Genomic DNA, 20,827 nt, shown 5'->3' on the forward strand with positions numbered 1-20,827 from the left:
TACTTTTCAGTGTTAACCCAATCTTAAGAACAGATTGAAATGTTTTAATAAAATTTAGTGAGATTGTTTAAATCTGTGAATGAAATGAATAAAGTTTGGAAATTGATTGTTTTAATATTTCAAAATGAGGATATATTTTGAATCATCTCGGTATTTTTATAACCAAAAAAATATTTTTTTAGTAACTAGAATCCAAAAAATTGATATATATATATATCTCAAGTTCGTTCAACAATTAGAGACAAACGTCTGTAGAGAAATGACTATTTATTCAAAGGCAGTGAAACTAATGCTACTTTTTAACATAATTCCCGGCTAGGGAATTATGTAGGCGCTTGTCCCATCTTTTTGTGGCATTCTTTTTACAAAGTAAAGGATTGTTTTCCTCGCCCATACCTGAGCCATTCTTTAACCTCAATGAAGGAGAGGACCAAAGAAAAAAAATCTGATAATGCGAGTTCGGAACTGCAAGGCGACCTGACTTTTGAGTAGCTTTCCGTGTCTTTTGAGCAATATGAGGACGGGCATCATTATACAGGGCATTTCCTCCTTTTGATGGGTTTTACTTTATTCTCTAGCTTGTTATAACTTTACTTTGACGTTTGGATTCCGGCTCAAAATGAGGAATTCAAGTTTTATCAGAAGTTGTACACATCTACAAAAGTTGTCTTCCCCTAACAGCTGTTGTTCAAGTTTCGTGCAAATGTGAATTTCGGTGTCTGATTTTGAGTCAGTCGGTTGTCTCGGAACCCACCTCGAGTACATTTTGAGATAATTCAGTTTATCGTGGTTATTGGATTGGACAATGCCGATACTCGCACTACAGATTTCAGCATTTTCCCAAATTTTATGCGATTGTCTTTGCGAATAAAATAATTAATGCGATTTCGCAAACCGTCAGTCGACATTTCCATAGATCTTCCAGTTTTGTGTCTACTTTCTTGTAAATATCTAAAAACTATATAAAAAATTATAAATCCGCGTACCAACAAATATTTGTGTAAATTTAATCGGTATTTATAATATTAATTTAATCGGATTAAATTTATACAAATATTTTGCTGGTAAGCGGATTTATAATTTTTTATATGTAATATAAATATATATATATATATAATTTTATATAGTATATAAAACGAGCAATGATGAACAAAATTAATCTAAAAACTAATTTCCAAATTTTTTTGAAATTCCGAGTTTAAATGGTTAAAATGGTTTTTGAATTTTTGTTTGAAATGTTGCTATTTTTCTGATTTCTCGGTAATAAAGGAAGATATCAACTTGATTTTTGGTGTTTGTAATTAAACCAGGTGTAAATATTTAAAAACCAATTTCCTGATTTCCACCACAATTTTACTTTTAAACCTTAAACCAATTTTACCTTTCTTCACCCCTTGAAAGGGGGCGTAACCGTGATCCCTGACCGCGACGGAAACCGCAAGTAACCGTATACAGCGGGCGAAACCGCGACCGATCTTCTAGTGTTGTATATATTAGTAAAAATGAACATTTGAAATTTAATTTGTTTTCTTGATGTTTACAGATTTAGAAATGGATTTTATACAAATTAATTTTGCTTAATTTATATATATTTTTTAAACTATTTTGTATATTTTATATATTTTTTTAAACTATTTGGGTAGAGTGTGGCACTTACGATAGTGAAACATGGACGATACAAAAAGCAGAAAGAAAAAAGAATAGATGCCTTATTAACAGAGTATGTTGAAAATCAAGTGGGCCGATAAAATTCGAAATGAAATGGTCTTGAAACGATTAGGTAATAGAGAATTTTATGGTAGAATGTTCTAAAAGAACTAGGTTGATGATGTGTCATGTATTAAAGACATCCCGGTTTGGTGTTGGAAGGAGGCGTCCATGACAAAAAGTATAAAGGAAGAGAAAGATTGACATATGACATATATGAAGATAATTAAGGATGTGAACGTAGTAAATATACAGAGTGATTCAAAGAAACGGGAAATTTTGAAAGTTGTGTTGGTAGCCGTGGGCGATTGGTACCACTTGATAAGTGGCGCCAGCCTCTCTAACCTAACCTGCCATTTAGTTGTCATGGATCCTTGGAGTGGTGCGCAACGTGCATTTGCTATCAAAGCGTTTGGTGTTGGAAGGAGGCGTCCATGACAAAAAGTATAAAGGAAGAGAAAGATTGACATATGACATATATGAAGATAATTAAGGATGTGAACGTAGTAAATATACAGAGTGATTCAAAGAAACGGGAAATTTTGAAAGTTGTGTTGGTAGCCGTGGGCGATTGGTACCACTTGATAAGTGGCGCCAGCCTCTCTAACCTAACCTGCCATTTAGTTTTCATGGATCCTTGGAGTGGTGCGCAACGTGCATTTGCTATCAAAGCGTTTTACAGAAACAATGACAGTGTGGAGGGAGCGCGTAGAGAATTTCGCCGTCATTTTAATCTGAGACGGCACGACCGTGTTCCATCAGCACATGCGATTAAAACATGGATATCTAATTTTGAGGAAACCGGTTCGGCAATGAAAAGGAAACCTCCAGGCCGTGATCGAACCGTCCGTACACCACAGAATGTTCAAGCTTTACAAGATGCTGTCACACGAAGTCGACATCGGTCAATCCGTCGTCTCTCAGCATCTGTACAATCGCATAGTTCAAGTCTTCGAAGAATGTTAGCGAAGGACTTGCAATTCCATCCATACAAGTTGCAGATCGTCCAGGAACTGAAACCGAACGATGCAGTTGTGCGAGCACAATTCTGTAATGTAATGCTTCCGAAGATAAATGATAACGAAGAGTTTGTTCACGAATTGTGGATGTCAGATGAAGCGCATTTCCACCTCAGTGGATTTGTTAACAAGCAAAATTTCAGATACTGGGCACAAGAAAATCCTACGCAGCTACACCAGCGTCCGTTGCACAGCCAGAAAGTTACCGTGTGGTGTGCTATGTCATCTTACGGTGTTATAGGCCCTTATTTTTTTGAGGATGACAACGGTCTTGCGATTACAGTGACGTCGGCTCGTTACGTAGCCGTGCTTGAAATCTTTGTTGTGGAACAACAAAAGAGATTTCCACCAATTCTTAACACAGCCTGGTTTCAACAAAATGGAGCAACGTCACATACTGCACGAATATCGATGGCAGCTGTACGCCGATTGTTTGGACAACGTGTCATTTCACGAAATTGTGACATTAGATAGCCTCCCAGATCGCCTGATCTCTCAGCTTGCGATTACTTTTTGTGGGGTCACCTTAAAAGCAAAGTGTTCCACAGTAGACCTATTACAACGGAAGAACTGAAGGCAAAGATCCGAGAAGCAATTGTGGAAATTCCAGTTGAGATGTTACGTCAAACCATGAACAATTTAACGAAGAGACTTCGTGAGTGTTTACGTAGAAGAGGAGGTCATCTGCAAGATGTCATCTTTAAAAAATAAACTAAAATGTATGTATCCTAAAATGGCAACATTTGTACAATTACATGAAATAAAATTCATTTTCTAAAAAAAATGTTTCATTAACGTTATTTAATTAAAAAATTTCCCGTTTCTTTGAATCACCTGTATTAGCACAGAATGGAAAAAATGGAGTAAATCATAAAACCAGCCAACTGATTGACGATTAGAAAGAAATGAATAAATAAGAAAGTACATAAGGCCGTAAGTATATTAAGGAAGGGTTGCATTTTAAGTTCTCTACAAACACAGGTTTGTTTAGCAACAAACGCTACAAGTTTAGCAACATCGAAGACACCTTGAATGTATTATGAAATCGACGCTTATAAAATGTGAAGTAGCATACCTAACCTTTCCTGACATGATCTGAATTAATACATTTATAATTTATGCATGAACTCGGTTAAATTATTTATTTTGTTTAAAAAAAACAATCAGAATATCCTTATTTAATGATACTTATAAATACGTTATTTACAACTTATTTAATTATTTTATAAAATTCACAGTTATTTGATTGAAGTTAAGATTTTTGTGGTTCCTGAATGAAAACAATTATTAAAAATGTGAAGTGTGTTAAAATAAAACCTTGAGAAGCAATATATATATATATATATATATATATATATATATATATATATATATATATAATAAACTAGGAAGACACGACAACATTTTAAGGCGGGAACTTGCAATTTATTATTCTGCATGCGGGCGCGCGTACAGACATTCACCACACATAATATGTGTACACGCTCATGTGATTTTTCTAAAACAATGACCGACGGTTAACTAAAACAACTTATCTCCATAATGAACAATTTTTTTTATTTTATATTAAATCAATTATTCTTAGTGTAGAGTATGCTATTTAATTAATTTTTTCGTTCGATAAATACATTTATTCCTCATACATGAAATATCTGACCAATATAAACTTTTATCCTTTAGAACAAAAGCTGCAGTGATGTTGCTAGAATTTCTGTATAGCTGAAAGTTTAATCAGTGGTAAAATGTTTAATTATCATTATTATTCTTACCAGTTTACATATTTTCTTCGTAATTTGGGTTTTTTTACATAAAAAGATTTTTTTTTAAATAAAAAACTAAAGATAACATTTACAAAAAATTGTCTTTTCTTAATTGAATTTTAGAAATGGCACTTAATTAAAAGCAACTACAAAAAAATTAATTAACTTTGTGTCGACTTCTGAAATTCGAAATTTAAAGGAACATTTTTTTCTGTTCCTAACGTGTATGTTGTAATCTGTTTATCTTGTGAACAATAAGCAACCCCATGGTTCAGTGAGATTAGGATGATATATATATATCATCCGTGTATATATATATATATATATATATATATATATATATATATATATATACACGAGGTGTAGTCTTGTACAGACTGAATCCGACCATTCCTTAGAATGTTTTAAAAGAACTAGACTGCGCGTACGACTGTTCAGGCGGCCGATTCGCAAGCATCTTCTGTTAATCCTGATGCATATGAAACTATGCACGTTAATGTTCAGTAACCACGCGTTACTATATTTTACAAAAATTATACATATATTTTAAATTTAAATAAATTAAGACATGTTAAATGATCAAAAAATATTTCCAATCTTGTTCGGTACATCTGATAACCGATGAGTATTTTATTCATTAAAGTTGTTTATTGTTACGTAGTTTCTTGAATTTTTTAGGAGTTATGAAATCAATTTTCTATTAACAGTAAACATTCTCTAATATTTTAGATTAAATTTCTATGATAATAAATAATAAGTTCAATTCAGTTTTCGTCATCTGATTGCGAGAAATCCGTAGTACTATCAGTATTAAGAAAGGACGATGAGAGGCTCAATTTTGTTTTCTTTAGTGCGTTCGGAAAGTTGCTGTTCACTGGAATTATGGAAGTGTTATGACAAAACGTTCTTAATTATTACTTTGTGTAATGAATTATTTTATAGAAACATATTACATTAACTGGAATAGTTTATAAAAGGTTTTGAAAATGACCTTCTCCAAAATCAATACAACCCTGTACACTTTTTTAATTTGTTTTCAAATATTTTAACCAGATGATGTTCTGTAACGTCTCGTATATGCCTACGTATGCCGTTATTGCGGTTTTTAGTTCATCAATCGTGCGTGGTTTGTTGCGATACCCTGCTTGTTTCGCTGCCCCCTGTAGAAAGTAATCTGGAGGAGTCAGATCGGGCGTTCGTGCAGGCCACAAATCCCTTGAAATTATTCATTCTCCAAAGAAATGTCATAAAAAAGCCATTGACCTGTGTGCGAAGTGACAGATTCTTGTTGAAACCTACCGTGATTGATTTCCACTTCCGTTAGCCGACTAATGAAGTTTGTTGAAACAGCAAATAACGATCACTATTAACTGTATTTTCAAAAAAGATTGAACGCGCCACATTGCACATTCTACTCACACCGACCCAGATTCCAGTTTTCGCTTCGTGGAAAGATTGTTCGTGTAATTCATAGGGGTTAGTTGTCGACCACAGTTGTGTATTTTATGAATTAATATACCCTTACAGATGAAATTACGCTTCATCTGTAGAAAATGTAATGTCAAGGATACCTACGGAATTTTGGTCAATAAAACGTTTAACCCGTTCACAATAATTTAGTCTTTTGGAGTGATCTGTAGGTTTCAGTTGTTGAACACACACATTACTTTGTAGGGGAAAAGTTTCAGTTCTTTTCTTTCAGCTTTATATGCGGTAGCAAGTCCGATATCTTGCTGCTGTGCTAACTTACGCATTGACTTTGATGGACTTTCGGCCATAGCATCCGAAATATCAAGCAGCTTCTGTTCGTTTAGTTTAGATGGTCTTCCACTTTGATGAGCGTCTTCAACAGAGCCTATTGCCCGAAATTTCGAACTGCATTGCCGTGAGGAACAGGAGTATTTGGAAACTTTTCAGAAAATTTGTGCTTCGCTAAATCAGTATACTTGCTACCTTTACGAAAGACCTGCTCAACGAGAAAAATGCGTCCCTCTATCGAGAAAACCATTACTTTTCTCGCAACTATTGATTCCGATAAACGAAACCAAACTAAGCACGTTCATCAATCACAACTCAACAACCGACGTCTTGGTTTATTATTGAGCAACACCCGACGAACCCACAGGGCAGTCAACTTAACGCCAAAAGAACAGAATGGACCACATAATTCTAAAGCATACTGCACAATATAGGAATAATAATTATAGTGTTGTATATATACATATACGGCCGCGTTGTGAGTCGGCACTGATGCACCGGACGGGATTCAGCACGCTGATACACCGGACGTCATTCAGCAGATTCATGACGAACTCACTCACACAAACGCAACGTTTGTTTATTCTTCATTCTGTAAGCTAACTGAATACAGTATAAAGAAGAGTTAAAGAGTGTTTTTTTTCTTTTTACTGCGGTATTTTTTCAAGTTATTTAAAATAAGGAAAGATTTACAACAAAAGCCGTTCGCAAGAAACGTGAATGCAATAACGATAAAAACTACAAAACTAATGCAAGGAAATGAAGCAATAAAACTGCTATCGAGGCATGATCTAAGATGTCAGGATTATGAGAATATGAATTAATTTTTTTACGCTGAGTTTTATTGATTTTCGCGTGAAAATATTTCAAAATACAGTATTAATAAAATAAAATGCCTTTTAGTCATCTACGCAGATCGAAATATTTCTTTAAAAAATCTGGTGTGGACACCACATGACTTCCTTGTACGCCTATTAAATTACATTTACAAATTTTTTGCTGCACTTTATTTAAACTTATTTCATTTGAAAGTGAATTACGATCCTCCAGTTCTTTAATAAAGTGGACAGTTACACAATTGCTGAAATATTAGTTTTTATTAACATAAAATACGAGTATTTATACAATTATTAATTCAACAATCTTACATGAAATATTAGGATAGAGTAAGTCCCTTTATTACTCGTATTACTTGGTCAGTATTATTCGCATCTTCGTGAGTTGCTGATTAACAAAAGTTTTAGATTTCTGGCGTGTCAAATAAATAAAACTATTCTGTTTAGTGAATTCCTGTATACTGATTACAAATGTTAATTTCGACCTAACGGTGTAAAATATTCACAATATATGAATCATAATTATAGTATTGTATATATACATATACGGCCGCGTTGTGAATCGGCACTGATTCAACGGTATTATTCATATATTGAATTATTTGGTGAATTATCAAAAATGAAAAATGAACAATCATACACGAAAAAGAAAGTTAACATGAAGAAATATATCTTAAAAAAACGAGAAGATGAATATGAAAGGGGAGAAAATGTTAAGAACAAGAGAAGAATAAAAATGTTAGGAGTAGATGATAAATATGAAGAGGAAGAAAATGTTAAAACCAGAGAAAGAAAAAAATACACACACACAAAACACTTTAAACCCCCATACAATAATGTAAGTAACTATTGTTTTTTTTAAACGATATTTATTTACATTTATTGAATGCAGTGGTTCCAAGGCCCGTGACACGATCTGATATTGGTTCCAACCACTGTCAGATTATGTTACAAATGGTGAGGAGAGTGTTTAAATAATATTTTTTAAATACAACACCTTTTATGTATGCGAAACATTTTCACGATACTTCTTTACAAGACCACGATGTGATGAACAACAAACGTAGATGATGGATACTGATAAACTTGCACGTGAAAACGAGTTTCGCATACATAAATGAAAGTTAACAATTTTTTCGGATAAATGTGTTTTCTTGTGTAAGTTTATCATTATCTATCATCTGCGTTTGTTTATCACATCATAGTCTTGTATGAAGATGTTTTTTTGAAGCTAGTTAAACGAGTGTTTTGTAGGCCTACTGGGGAGAGATATCACTCGTTAAAAAAAACTCAACGCGCCGCAGGTGCTACCTCCTGGGTGGTGTGGAAATGCAACCATTGCTTTTTTATTTGCTTTAGCGTATATTTTTATACAAAGAATACAAGTCTGTCTTTATTTTTGTTCGTAGTAATTTTTATAGTACCAACTAATTTTTAGTTTATATTTTAAATCATTTGCTGTTGTACAAGTGTTTTGTAGATTTACTGGGGAGAGATTTCCCTCTAAAAAAATCTCAACGGGCCGTTGCGGTTGCTACCTCTTGGGTGGTGTGGAAATACAACAACACTCAACTTCCATACAGTAATGTGACTATCTTTTAGAAATAAAATTTAATCGATCGGCATTATTGGATGAAGGTTCCAAGGCCTGTGGTGTAATCCGACGCCAGATTCGCCATCTGTTGTCGAATTACACCCGCGAATGATGAGTACAGTGTTTAACACGTAAATGCATTTATTTGGGTGTGGTGGTTTTCGCGCGTAAAATGTAACTGTTTTTTTCTTTTACAGATTGGATGAGGGGCGCGCGCAACGATAGCGCATGCGCCGATTCGAATTCCAACGCTGCTATTTGTCGACGGGGCGTGGCACTTTTGGCGCGAAACGCCGTGTCGACCTTAGATCGCGTCGGTCGGTCGGTCGATTTTTCAGTCAAGCGCCGCATCTCGCACGGTAAATATCCCGCGTCGCTCCTCACGCACGCACGCGAACACACGCGCAGCCGCCGCCTCCAGGTGCAGGATCTACGACGAGAACCCCTCACTCCAACGCCTTCCGGTGCGATCGTCACGAACCAGGAACATCCTCCAGATACGTTCTAAATTTTTATTCATAAACACACACACATAAACTAATGTGACGTTAAAACACGACGACAGCGACTGCAGCGGCGGTTACAGGTACTAATAAGAAATTCAAAAAACAATTCGCCGCTTATGTGAACAAATTTCACTCACTCTCTCGGCCATCCACCGTAGCCGAACGGTCTAAGGCGTCAGTCAACAACTCACACACAACCAACCGTCCGTGGTTCGAAACCTAGCCGATTTAAATTTTATTCTCTTTAAATATCATTCATTTATTCAATTCTACCGCCGCCACAACTCTGACGTCACAAACAACAGCTGTTCAACAGTGCTACCAACCTTCGAAATATTAATTTCTTCATATTTTATACAAACAATATTACTGTTGGCAACACTGAGGACTTCTAGCGTGGCCGCCGTCGCCATCTTAGTCATTTTACTCAGAATCAAATTCTCTAGAAGTTTTGTTTAAAACTTTATGTGTATATTATTATCCATTTAACAAAGTTATTTTACGCCAGAAATAAAACTCTGTGTTTTCGACCCCAATCTTTTGAATTTTACTCCAGATTTCTCGAAAACTACTAAAAGTACCATTTTTGGACATTTTGCAACTTTTTCGTCAGATTTCATGTAGTACCGAACGCGCAAAAATCAGGGCGAAAATCTTCCGCTAGCCAACTCTCACTACGATGCGTTTCCTAATCTACTTTTTTTTCATTGAACATGTTCTAAACGTTTGTTGAATTCTTCGTGAATCATTCTACCTAAGTGATACGGATTACATATGACTATAAGTCCATTTTTATTTCGCTCACAGAATCGTCTTCTCTCACCTGTTACAGGAAGTATTACTACTTCCACTGCTAAGTGATGAGCTGGATATTATCTAAAGATATGCCTTTGAATGCAGCATTGTGTGTAATTATTTCTTACAAAACGATTGGAGGGGAATTTTCACAGGAAAATGAGATTGCTGTACCTTAGTGGGAGAAAAAAGAACCAAACTTCCTTCCATCCGTGAATGAAGTAAATATGTACTTAACAATAATTAACTAAAAACTGATGAATAATGCTTGCTTTTTAAGCACTCTTTCTCTACACAGTAATTGTATCCGATTTAATTGTATCCGAGTTCTTTTAAGTTTATATTTACACATTTTTTTTTATGAAGTATTCATCTTTACATTTTCGAGATTATTGCGTTTTTCCTTAGTTAAATATAATTTTATGCATTCAAAAGAGAATAACGTTCCTCTTTTTCTTTAGTATTTTGAAGAAATGTTTATTTCTAATGAAATGGAATTTTACACGCTAGTAGATTAGCGGTTGGGGAGTAAAATAGAATCACCATGCCACTTTTTGCCGTTATTATGAAGTAAATTGTTAAGCTTCAAACTTGTTGGTAAAGATGTGTCGTATCTATTACAATCGAGGGGAATAATACATGTCCTAATATTTATAGTAGTTTTATATATATATAAAATAAAAAAATGTATTTTATTATTTTCTCTCATAAAATTTATTAATTTTTTTAACATGCTATTGAAAAAATATCTTTCTGCAGATATTAAGAGTATGATTTATTGTAAAATTTGTTTTAATAATTATAAAAAAACTTATTTATTAGGTTAAATATACGTACTAATGTGCGTGCGCGCGTTTATAATGTGTCACATTGTTCTAATGTTCTAGTATAAAAATTTTGAACTACTATTTAAAATCGAATAAATTAAAAAACAATAATTATGTTTACATCTTGCTTATAAACTGAAATACATGATTGTAAAATGTAAAGAATTAAGAAACTGGCATTAACTAGGAATAAATGTTTTTAGCATATACATTGACGCCAAAATAAAAATAAAAAAAGATAATAATTATTTAAAGAAGTAATAAAGAGATCAATAATACTCTAGTACATGAACGTTTACCGTTACGTGTAATTTTAAAATTTATTTTAAAGAAATTACTATTGCAAAACGTTTGAAAATAATTTTTCAGAATAATTTTATAGAAAATAATTTACAGATTACTTTTACCCGTTAAAAAAAGTTGTTGTAACGCTACAATCGTATAAGAATTATTCTTTATATGGTCGTATCCTTTTGCAAATGCAGTCAAATCCTAACAGCCAACAGGTAATTATATCTTTCTTATACCATTCTTTATTACAGTATTGTATTTACTATCATTCGTAAGCAAACGCTAGATGATTTTTCGGTTTTATAAAAAAAAAAAAAAAATTTCCCACTTTTTTGCGTTAAATTATGGAGTCTTTTTTTATGCTAATGTAGAAACACAAATCGTATATCTTTTTCATTTACTGTTTATTAGCAGTGGGTTATTTGTTTAAGCATAGCCTTGAATTTTTGTAATAATAATTTTGATCTTCCACGTAAAACTGGTATTTAATATAAAAGAAATTGTCATTTTATTCGTATAATTCATAAGATTTTATAATCATGAGTAGTCAATGGTAATATATAGTATACAACTAATAATTTACGCATTTTATGAAGTAAAGAACGTAACATATATTTATTTGGGGCCGTCTTTTAATTATTTAAGCTTACTTTGTTGATTTTTATACCCTACTTTTTCCCACCTTAGATTCCGTCAAACTTTAGATTTTCCTCTCCCTTCCGTAAGTGAAAAGTATAGAACAAGAAGCATAGTTTTTTTTTGATAAAAATATTTGAACTGAAGATATCTAAATTTATTATTTTTTTGTTGAAAATAGTTTAAATTTATCTAAATTTTAATTGTTCTAATTCTAAACTACAACGGATAGTAACTATTACGTACGTATTTTCATTTTTTAATGTAAATAACAAAAGGCTATGTTTTTTTAAAAAATTAAAATAGATTAATAGAATTTATCTACGCTTAATTGAGTAAAGCTGAAAAAGTAAATAAAGCTGTATGCTCAGTATACTGATATTTGGGAGAAGTTTAAAATAATTCTGATTCTTAGTATTAGTGTGTTACTAACCTTTAAACCTTTAAACTGAAGAATCTTAAATATCAAATTTTTTTTTTTGATAAAAATACGTCTAGCATTTTTCACCTTTTTTAAATAAACAAATTGAAATATCTACTAAAATTCTGTTGAAATTTTAAGAATTTTTCACTATGTTATACAGCGCTGAAATTGAATACGCTTTTATTATTTTTTGTTTTATAAATTATCTTGATACTGAATCAAAGGAAACTTTTAACAATTTAAAAAAAAATTAATCCTTATTCTTCAAATTAACAAATTTCAGTCGTTCTTTTTTGTTTTGTAAAGAAAGTCCGTTTGGTTATCCTGTTGTAAGATTTTCCTAGGTATACTAATCTTTGGAAAGTCGAGAGTTACAGCGTTCAAGTCCTAGTAAAGCCAGTTATTTTTACACGGATTTGAATACTAGATCGTGGATGCCGGTGTTCTTTGGCGGTTGGGTTTCAATTAACCACACATCTCAGGAACGGTCGAACTGAGAATGTACAAGACTACACTTCATTTACACTCATACATATCATCCTCATTCATCCTCTGAAGTATTATCAGAAATTTAATTACCGGAGACTAAACAGGAAAAAGAGAGGTATATTAATCTAAGTGGAAGATATTGTCGTGTGTTCACAGCTGAATCAAAATACTGAGAGATTGACAGTTGAAAATGTTTTTATAATTACAATTTATTATTTAAAGGACATAAGTAAAACAAGACAAATCAATAATAATAATAATAATAATATTTTTTTTTTTTTTGAGGAGTGAGGTGGAAATGTATTTACGCACGGAGTGTCGGGCTGATGGTATTATCCAATCACTATCAGCAGACTACCGACTAAAACCACCCCCCTTTCTACCAGGACTCGATCCGGAACCGTTTTAACACATTACTTCCGGTCGAGTCCTCCTATACTAGACTGATTAGGTGCTACCTAATTTTTAGGACTATCCAGGTCAGCCTTTTTGGCCCTGAGAATGTTGCCGACGAATCGGGCTACACTTTCCCAGCTGCTCAGGTCACGGAGCATCATCGCAACTACGTTGTGGGGACTCAGTGCTCCGTGATCCGCCTCTAGTGTCCCTCGATCTGCCGCCCACCGAGCACATTTGAAAAAGATGTGCTCAGCGTCGTCCCGTACACCGGGGCAATACAGGCAGTCTGAGGACGGCGCTTTCCCTATGACATGGCGGTAAGCGCGGAAGTACCCGTGGCCCGTTAAAAATTGGGTAATATAGTACTCCACTTCTCCATGCCGTCGCTCCATCCACGGTCTGACCAGAGGGATAATCCTTGCGGTCCATCGTCCTCTGGTCTCATGGTGCCAGGCCTCTTGCCATGCGAGGAACGTGTGAGTGCGTTCCTCGTTGGCAATGGTCACCCGGTCTTCGCCTGCCCGTCGCCTCCTGTAGATCACATGGCGCTCCCTTGCTAAAATAATAATAATAATACCCTGAAGTAAATCCATCTCCACGTCCGGATCAGTAACATCTACGAATTACGTCCAGGGGGACAACGGCTTGGTACTTGTCTAAGACTCGTACAAAAGTCCAAGCCGTCTAACGGAGCTATGGTCAAACCCCATTCTGGACGAGTGTGGTCATGGGAGTATATATCATGGTCGTCTTTCATCTCGAGACTAAACTCCCCTGCGTGTTTTCCGTGAGCGGTGACCTGTGTTGCTAGAAATGGGGATCCTGGCGCTTGAGCGAAACCTCGCTATTGGTGTGGAAAACCACGGTTGAATGTAGCAACACAGCGCTTTGGCCCCTGCTTTGGCTAAACAGGAGACCGGTTTGCCAGCCACTGACGGTCAATCGGCTCGTTTACGACTGAACCTTCCGCTTGCGGAGGGGACGGGTAGACAGGTGAGAGACCCCGAGACACCTTGACAGGACTAGTTTCCTGTTGGGATGAATTGGGATCTATATCTCTCTGGTAGCCCAGGCGTCCGGATGGGCGTCCCAACTGTGTGGCTCCGTTTGAGTGGGTAGCTAGGGAGATGAAATTTTCTAAAACATCTTATGGATCCTAAAACCTCAAATCTTCGTTCGGTAACCGCGATAACCTTGAGGGCAAACGCCCTCGTTCTGAAGTCTCTCCTCCTTCGAAGTCGAAGGAGGAGAAGAAGAAGAAAAGTGTAGATTTACGACATGCGCTAATAGTTCAATCAAAAAGAACCTCGACGAAAATATCTTGTAATTAAAAGGAACGATGGAAAGGAAACCGATGTTTCAAAAATCAGTCCCTTCGTCATAGCTAAAGAACTCGCGACGAAAGCTGGTGGACAAGTTAAGAAAGCTAAAAAGACACAAGCTGGATTATCCATTGAAGCGCTGAACGACATACAGTCAGCGAAATTATTACAGATAAAACAACTGGCAAACATTGATGTTACTGTCGAAGCTCACGGCACACTTAACTATTCCAAACGTTCAGAACTTTCATGGAAGAGGGAGTGCTTTTAATTTATGACAAGGGCTGATAAGTCGAGTTTGTGGATATACTGTGGTAACACGTATTGAGTACTGCTCTGCGTTCTTGGTTAATTTTGATTGCTTTTTTGGTTATTTTTACTGGTTTGTGTATTACGGAATTGTTGGCGGACTATTACTAGAAAAGTGTGTGAAATTTTAAGAATTTTGGTTGACGGATTGATTAGTTATTGTGATTTTTCAAAAAGTGTTTTATTCTTCCATAAGGAACGGTGTATAAGAGGACAACATAACCTGGTAGTTAAGTAAGAATTTATCTGAGTTATTTGTCTTGTTGAGGCAGGTAGTGACGTCAGTTGTTTACATCTAAAAGTTGGACTTATAAAATTTTCGTGAGTAGAAGAAAATTTTCTAAGTGTTAGAGGTGAATTATAAGGAGGAATTTCCTTTTTTTATAACTTCTTAACCCTTTGATCCATACCCGAATCCTTCAGTATCTTGACGAATTTTGACCCCAACCCCCAACTCAAAAAGTGACGTGTGTGTACTCAATTTACGCGAAATTGAGTCCTGAACACGTTTTTGAAGTCGGAAGTTTTAAAATAATTATTTGTGAAGAGTTAGGGGCGTTTTTGTGTTTTTGCTGGTGCTAAGGGCATGGAAGAGGAACAGGGCTTCAGACCGAGGAAGAGCCTGCCTAGGTCCCTGTTAGAGAGAAAAAGAAGGTTGTACCGCGCGAGGAAGAAGGAGGACCCTTTGTTGTGATGAAGCACGGGTTAACTAGAGTATTAATTAAGTCGCCTAAGAAAACTGGGTTGTTGGATAGGCTTGTGAAGAGGCGTAGGGAGGAGACTGATGATAGAGGGGTAGCATCTGGTGAGGTATGTTCATATGAACAGCTGTTAGAGGAGATCAAAGTCCAGGTTAAGAAGTTAGCAAAATTAGTGGCTGCGAATGCCAACACGAAGATGCAGATTAAGGAGTTCTCTCTCTGGTTTACTGAGCTAATGAAAAAGAGAATTGAGTTGAGGGATTCTGGCTATTCATGTGGAGGTTTTATAAGTTGTAGTGGAGTGGATGCGGCTACCCAGACTGCGCAGATTGAGAGTAGGAGGCTGCTTGGCCAGGTGGAGGAGGGAGTACTAGAAGAGGAGATTCCTGATTTAGTGATTAAGAGGTGGTCTCGTTTTTTGAGAAGTGAGAGGAGAGGAAAGAGTCGGTTTTTGGTGTGGAATGAGGACATCATTGTTATATTTGATTTAGCCAAAGACTCTAAAACGGAGTATGGGAGGTGGATTTTAGAGCGTACTATGTTTTTGAGAAGACTGCTGAGAAGTGGTAAATTGAAACGAGGCCAAGTGGTGGTGGAAAAGGGTCACACGGAGGTGTTATTAGATGAGCTTGAGGAAGAAAAGTTGTGGGCCTGCTACACAATTGTCGTAGATACATTTGTGGGCGAGAGGTTGGTGGCTGAAGACCTATATCAGGCGATAAAGATCACTGAGCTTAAATTAAATGTTGTTTACGGGGCTGTAAGTAACAGTACTGGTTGGCTTTGTAAAAAGGTATTAGAGTATGTGACCAGGAGATGAAATGCGAAGGTGATTTTTATGGAAGAGGATAAGTCATGAGTCCTTGAGATGGATCTCAAGGGTGAGCAGAAGATCAGAGATGAGGGGTCTAGTGTTATAGTTTTAAAGGAGGAGGGTACCTCTTATTCTGACTTGTTGAAAAAAGTTAAGGAGGTTAGTAAGGAAGAATTGGGTGAAGTGTTATCAATTAAGAAGGGAGGTGGTGAGGCCTTGAATATGAGAGTAAGAGGGCCGGTGGACAAGGTTAACGTGACGCAGCAAGTGCTGAAAGAGAAGTTGGCTGGGGTGAACGTTACGAGAGGAATGAGAGGTAAACTGGCGTCCATGGTCATTAAGGATCTTGAGCTAGACGATACTGTGAGAGATATATTGTCGGCTGTGAGGACTGGGATGGAGAATAAGAATGTGGACCTGAAGGTTATGTCCCTTAGAATGGCATACGATGATACGAGGAATACAACTGCCTTTTCCGCAGGTGGAGGTGGAAAGACTGGTGTGTAAAGGTACAATTCAGATTTGATGGGTGTTGTGCTGGTTGGCAATGAGTGATTATGAGGTGAAATGTTTTCGTTGCCATGAGGGAAGGCATTTAGCTGCCAGATGTGTCGGTCCTGATAGGTCGGGGTTATGTTTAATTGTGGGGATGCTGAACATAAGGCCAGGAAGTGTAAGCATACACCTACGTAAGCAGAAGCCTACGTGTTTGATGTGTGGTGAAGTTGGGCACAGAATTGGAGGAGTACAATGACGAATCGTGAGAATAATATGTAATCCGTTTAAGCGGAAGAGTGCAGATAAGCGGAAGAATTACATCAGAAATAGAAAATACTGAAATAATAATGTGGAAAAGGATACAATTCTATGGCCATCTATATAAAACTTGGTTCTAACAGACCTTGAAAGTCAGAGTTTGGGTTAGGGAAGTTTTTGAAAATAGGCCAAAAGTTAGGGAAAATTTAATAAAATTATGAAAAGTCAGGGAAAATTTTGGTAAAAACCCTTTTGAGCGCGCGTATTATTCTGAGAAGTTGGTATGTTGTTGCGATATCATCTACAAATTGATAAAAATCCGTAATTTGGAACTGAGGTAAGTAATTCTTTTTGAAGTCTTAATACTTTGAAGTAACTTACCATTAATATTGCACCTTGAATTTTTTAAATTGATTACAGCAACATTAAGTGGTGTGATATTGTACTGTCCGGGTGTATTGCAGTGTCAGAGAAATACTTCTCGGCATACGATGATACGAGGAATACAACTGCCTTTTCCGCAGGTGGAGGTGGAAAGACTGGTGTGTAAAGGTACAATTCAGATTTGATGGGTGTTGTGCTGGTTGGCAATGAGTGATTATGAGGTGAAATGTTTTCGTTGCCATGAGGGAAGGCATTTAGCTGCCAGATGTGTCGGTCCTGATAGGTCGGGGTTATGTTTAATTGTGGGGATGCTGAACATAAGGCCAGGAAGTGTAAGCATACACCTACGTAAGCAGAAGCCTACGTGTTTGATGTGTGGTGAAGTTGGGCACAGAATTGGAGGAGTACAATGACGAATCGTGAGAATAATATGTAATCCGTTTAAGCGGAAGAGTGCAGATAAGCGGAAGAATTACATCAGAAATAGAAAATACTGAAATAATAATGTGGAAAAGGATACAATTCTATGGCCATCTATATAAAACTTGGTTCTTACAGACCTTGAAAGTCAGAGTTTGGGTTAGGGAAGTTTTTGAAAATAGGCCAAAAGTTAGGGAAAATTTAATAAAATTATGAAAAGTCAGGGAAAATTTTGGTAAAAACCCTTTTGAGCGCGCGTATTATTCTGAGAAGTTGGTATGTTGTTGCGATATCATCTACAAATTGATAAAAATCCGTAATTTGGAACTGAGGTAAGTAATTCTTTTTGAAGTCTTAATACTTTGAAGTAACTTACCATTAATATTGCACCTTGAATTTTTTAAATTGATTACAGCAACATTAAGTGGTGTGATATTGTACTGTCCGGGTGTATTGCAGTGTCAGAGAAATACTTCTCGGCATACGATGATACGAGGAATACAACTGCCTTTTCCGCAGGTGGAGGTGGAAAGACTGGTGTGTAAAGGTACAATTCAGATTTGATGGGTGTTGTGCTGGTTGGCAATGAGTGATTATGAGGTGAAATGTTTTCGTTGCCATGAGGGAAGGCATTTAGCTGCCAGATGTGTCGGTCCTGATAGGTCGGGGTTATGTTTAATTGTGGGGATGCTGAACATAAGGCCAGGAAGTGTAAGCATACACCTACGTAAGCAGAAGCCTACGTGTTTGATGTGTGGTGAAGTTGGGCACAGAATTGGAGGAGTACAATGTGTCAAGAAAAATTATTAGATTACTGCAAGTAAATATGAAATGTAAGAGTTTAGCCTCTCACGACGCCATAATGGAAATTGTGAGGAGGAGAGGTGTGGATCTAGTGGTTGTGTTGGAGCCTAATATTAGGAAGATGCAGGATGAGAGTTGGCTGAATGATGCTACTTGCATCCGCATACAGCGGCTGTATGAAGTTTCAACACTAGTACTTCTGTTGTAAGACATGGTGCCAGTTTGGGGCACGTGTGGTTAGAGACTGTAGACACTCTAGTTTTCAGTGTATATGTGTCCCCAAATGTTGAGTTTGGCGTTTTATGAAGAAACTCTGGATGAACTGAGTAGGCTGAGAAATGCTGTGTGTAAGGATGTGGTTAGATGTTGTGACTTCAATGCCAAGAATGTTGCGTGGGGCGGCGGTGTTACAGATAGACGGGGTCTACTTTTAGGAGAGGTGATGGCGGGGTTGGGACTCATCTGTCTCAATGATGGTGAGTTACCAACTCTAGTCCGGGTAAATGGAGTGTCCTTTGTTTGTTTCACCGGGACTTGCGAGGACGGCTAGGTGTTATAGTCGGTCCTGAAGGAAGAAGAGACGCTTAGCAACCACGAGGCATATATTTTGAAGTTAGTGCCTCGTGGTCATTGGGTGAGGTTAAGAAAGCTATAAGTGAGCGGGGACTGCTGGAAGTAATAGGTCTTATAAATGAAAGAATTGGGCATATGGAAGGAATTACTCTGGAGTTCCTTAAGGAGGTAGTGGTGAAGGCCTGTGAGCACATTTATTAGAGGAAGAGGCCCTGTAGAAATGGTGTCTATTGGTGGTCTCCCCAGGTAGCTGTGGCCAGGCTGTAGTGCATATGGGCTCGTAGGAGATTGCAGCGTGCTAATCGAAGGGGAAGGGCTGAGGAGGTGAGGGAAACACAGAGAGTAGTTAAGTTAATGAGAAGGCGGTATAAAGGTGAGATAATGAATAGCAACAGAGAAAAGTGGAGAGCTCTATGTGATCAGTTAGATAAAGATGTGTGGGGAGATGCCTTTCGCATTGTTAGTGGAAAGTTTGGACGGAAGCTACCGGTGCTATCAAGTGATATGATGCAGAGGTGTTTTATGAAATTGTTTCCGAGGAGGCAACAGGAAGAGGAAGTATTGTTGGTGTTCAATAAGTTTTTATTGGATAGTGTTTTTCCTCGAGATTGGAAGACTGCAAAATTTGCATTGCTGAAGAAGGCAGGAGGGAAAGTGGATGACCCGAGTGGTTATAGACCACTGTGTCTCATCACCTGTATGGGGAAGCTTGCTGAGCGGATGATTGTCATAAGACTTTTATAAGAGATTGAGTGAGGGGAAGGTTTTAGCCCGAACCAATTTGGATTTCAGAAGGGATATACAACTACGGCAGCGATAAATAGAATCATGAAGATCGTTGATGAAGCTGCGTCTGGAACGTGGAGAACCAGGTACATCCCGGCGGTGGTGTTGTTAGACGTGAGTAATTCGTTTAACTCACTGCCATTGGGGTGGATCCTGAGTGAACTTAAGAGAAGAGGGCCAGTCCATACTTGCGGGGCCTTATTCAAGATTACTTATGTGGACGACTGGTGGTAGGCTGTGCTGAGGGGTCCCAGATTCAGATTGAGATGCAGGCCGGAGTACCCCAGAGTTCAGTGTTGGAGCCAACCTTGTGGAATGTAGCATATGATGGGTGCTTCGTCTGGATTATCCAGAGAGCGTGTACCCGACTGTTTTTGCCGATGATTTGTTTCTGGTTATATCGGAGCCTGGCTCGATAATAAGAGATCTCTTCAGCCTCATGTGGCCGAGGCTGTACAGAAAAGTAAACGAACAGTGGCTGCGGTGTGCAGGCTAATGAGCAGGATTGGCGGACCGAGTTTGGCGAAAAGGAGGCTATTGGCATCGGTAGCTCAGTCCGTCGTCATGTATGCGGTTCCGCATACAATGTGTGTGGTTCCATTGACCAATTAGTGTCAATGGAAACAGCCGTACAAAACGCTTTCCTAAACCGCCAGCACCTCATTGCTATCTTCTTTGATATACAAAAGGCGTACGACACGGCCTGGCGACGTGGTATTCTTAACATCCTCAAGGAATGGGGAATCAAGGGCAATATGCTTGCCTTTATCCGAGGATTCTTAAATTACCGAACGTTTCGTATTCGTGTGGACGATTCACTCTCAGGTAGTGTCATCTTGGAGAATGGAGTACCTCAAGGTAGTGTATTAAGTGCCATCTTATTTTCTATAGCCATAAACGGTATTACCAATTGTGTG

The sequence above is a fragment of the Lycorma delicatula genome, chromosome 4 (assembly GCF_047948215.1).
Source record: "Lycorma delicatula isolate Av1 chromosome 4, ASM4794821v1, whole genome shotgun sequence".
Classification (NCBI taxonomy): domain Eukaryota; kingdom Metazoa; phylum Arthropoda; class Insecta; order Hemiptera; family Fulgoridae; genus Lycorma; species Lycorma delicatula.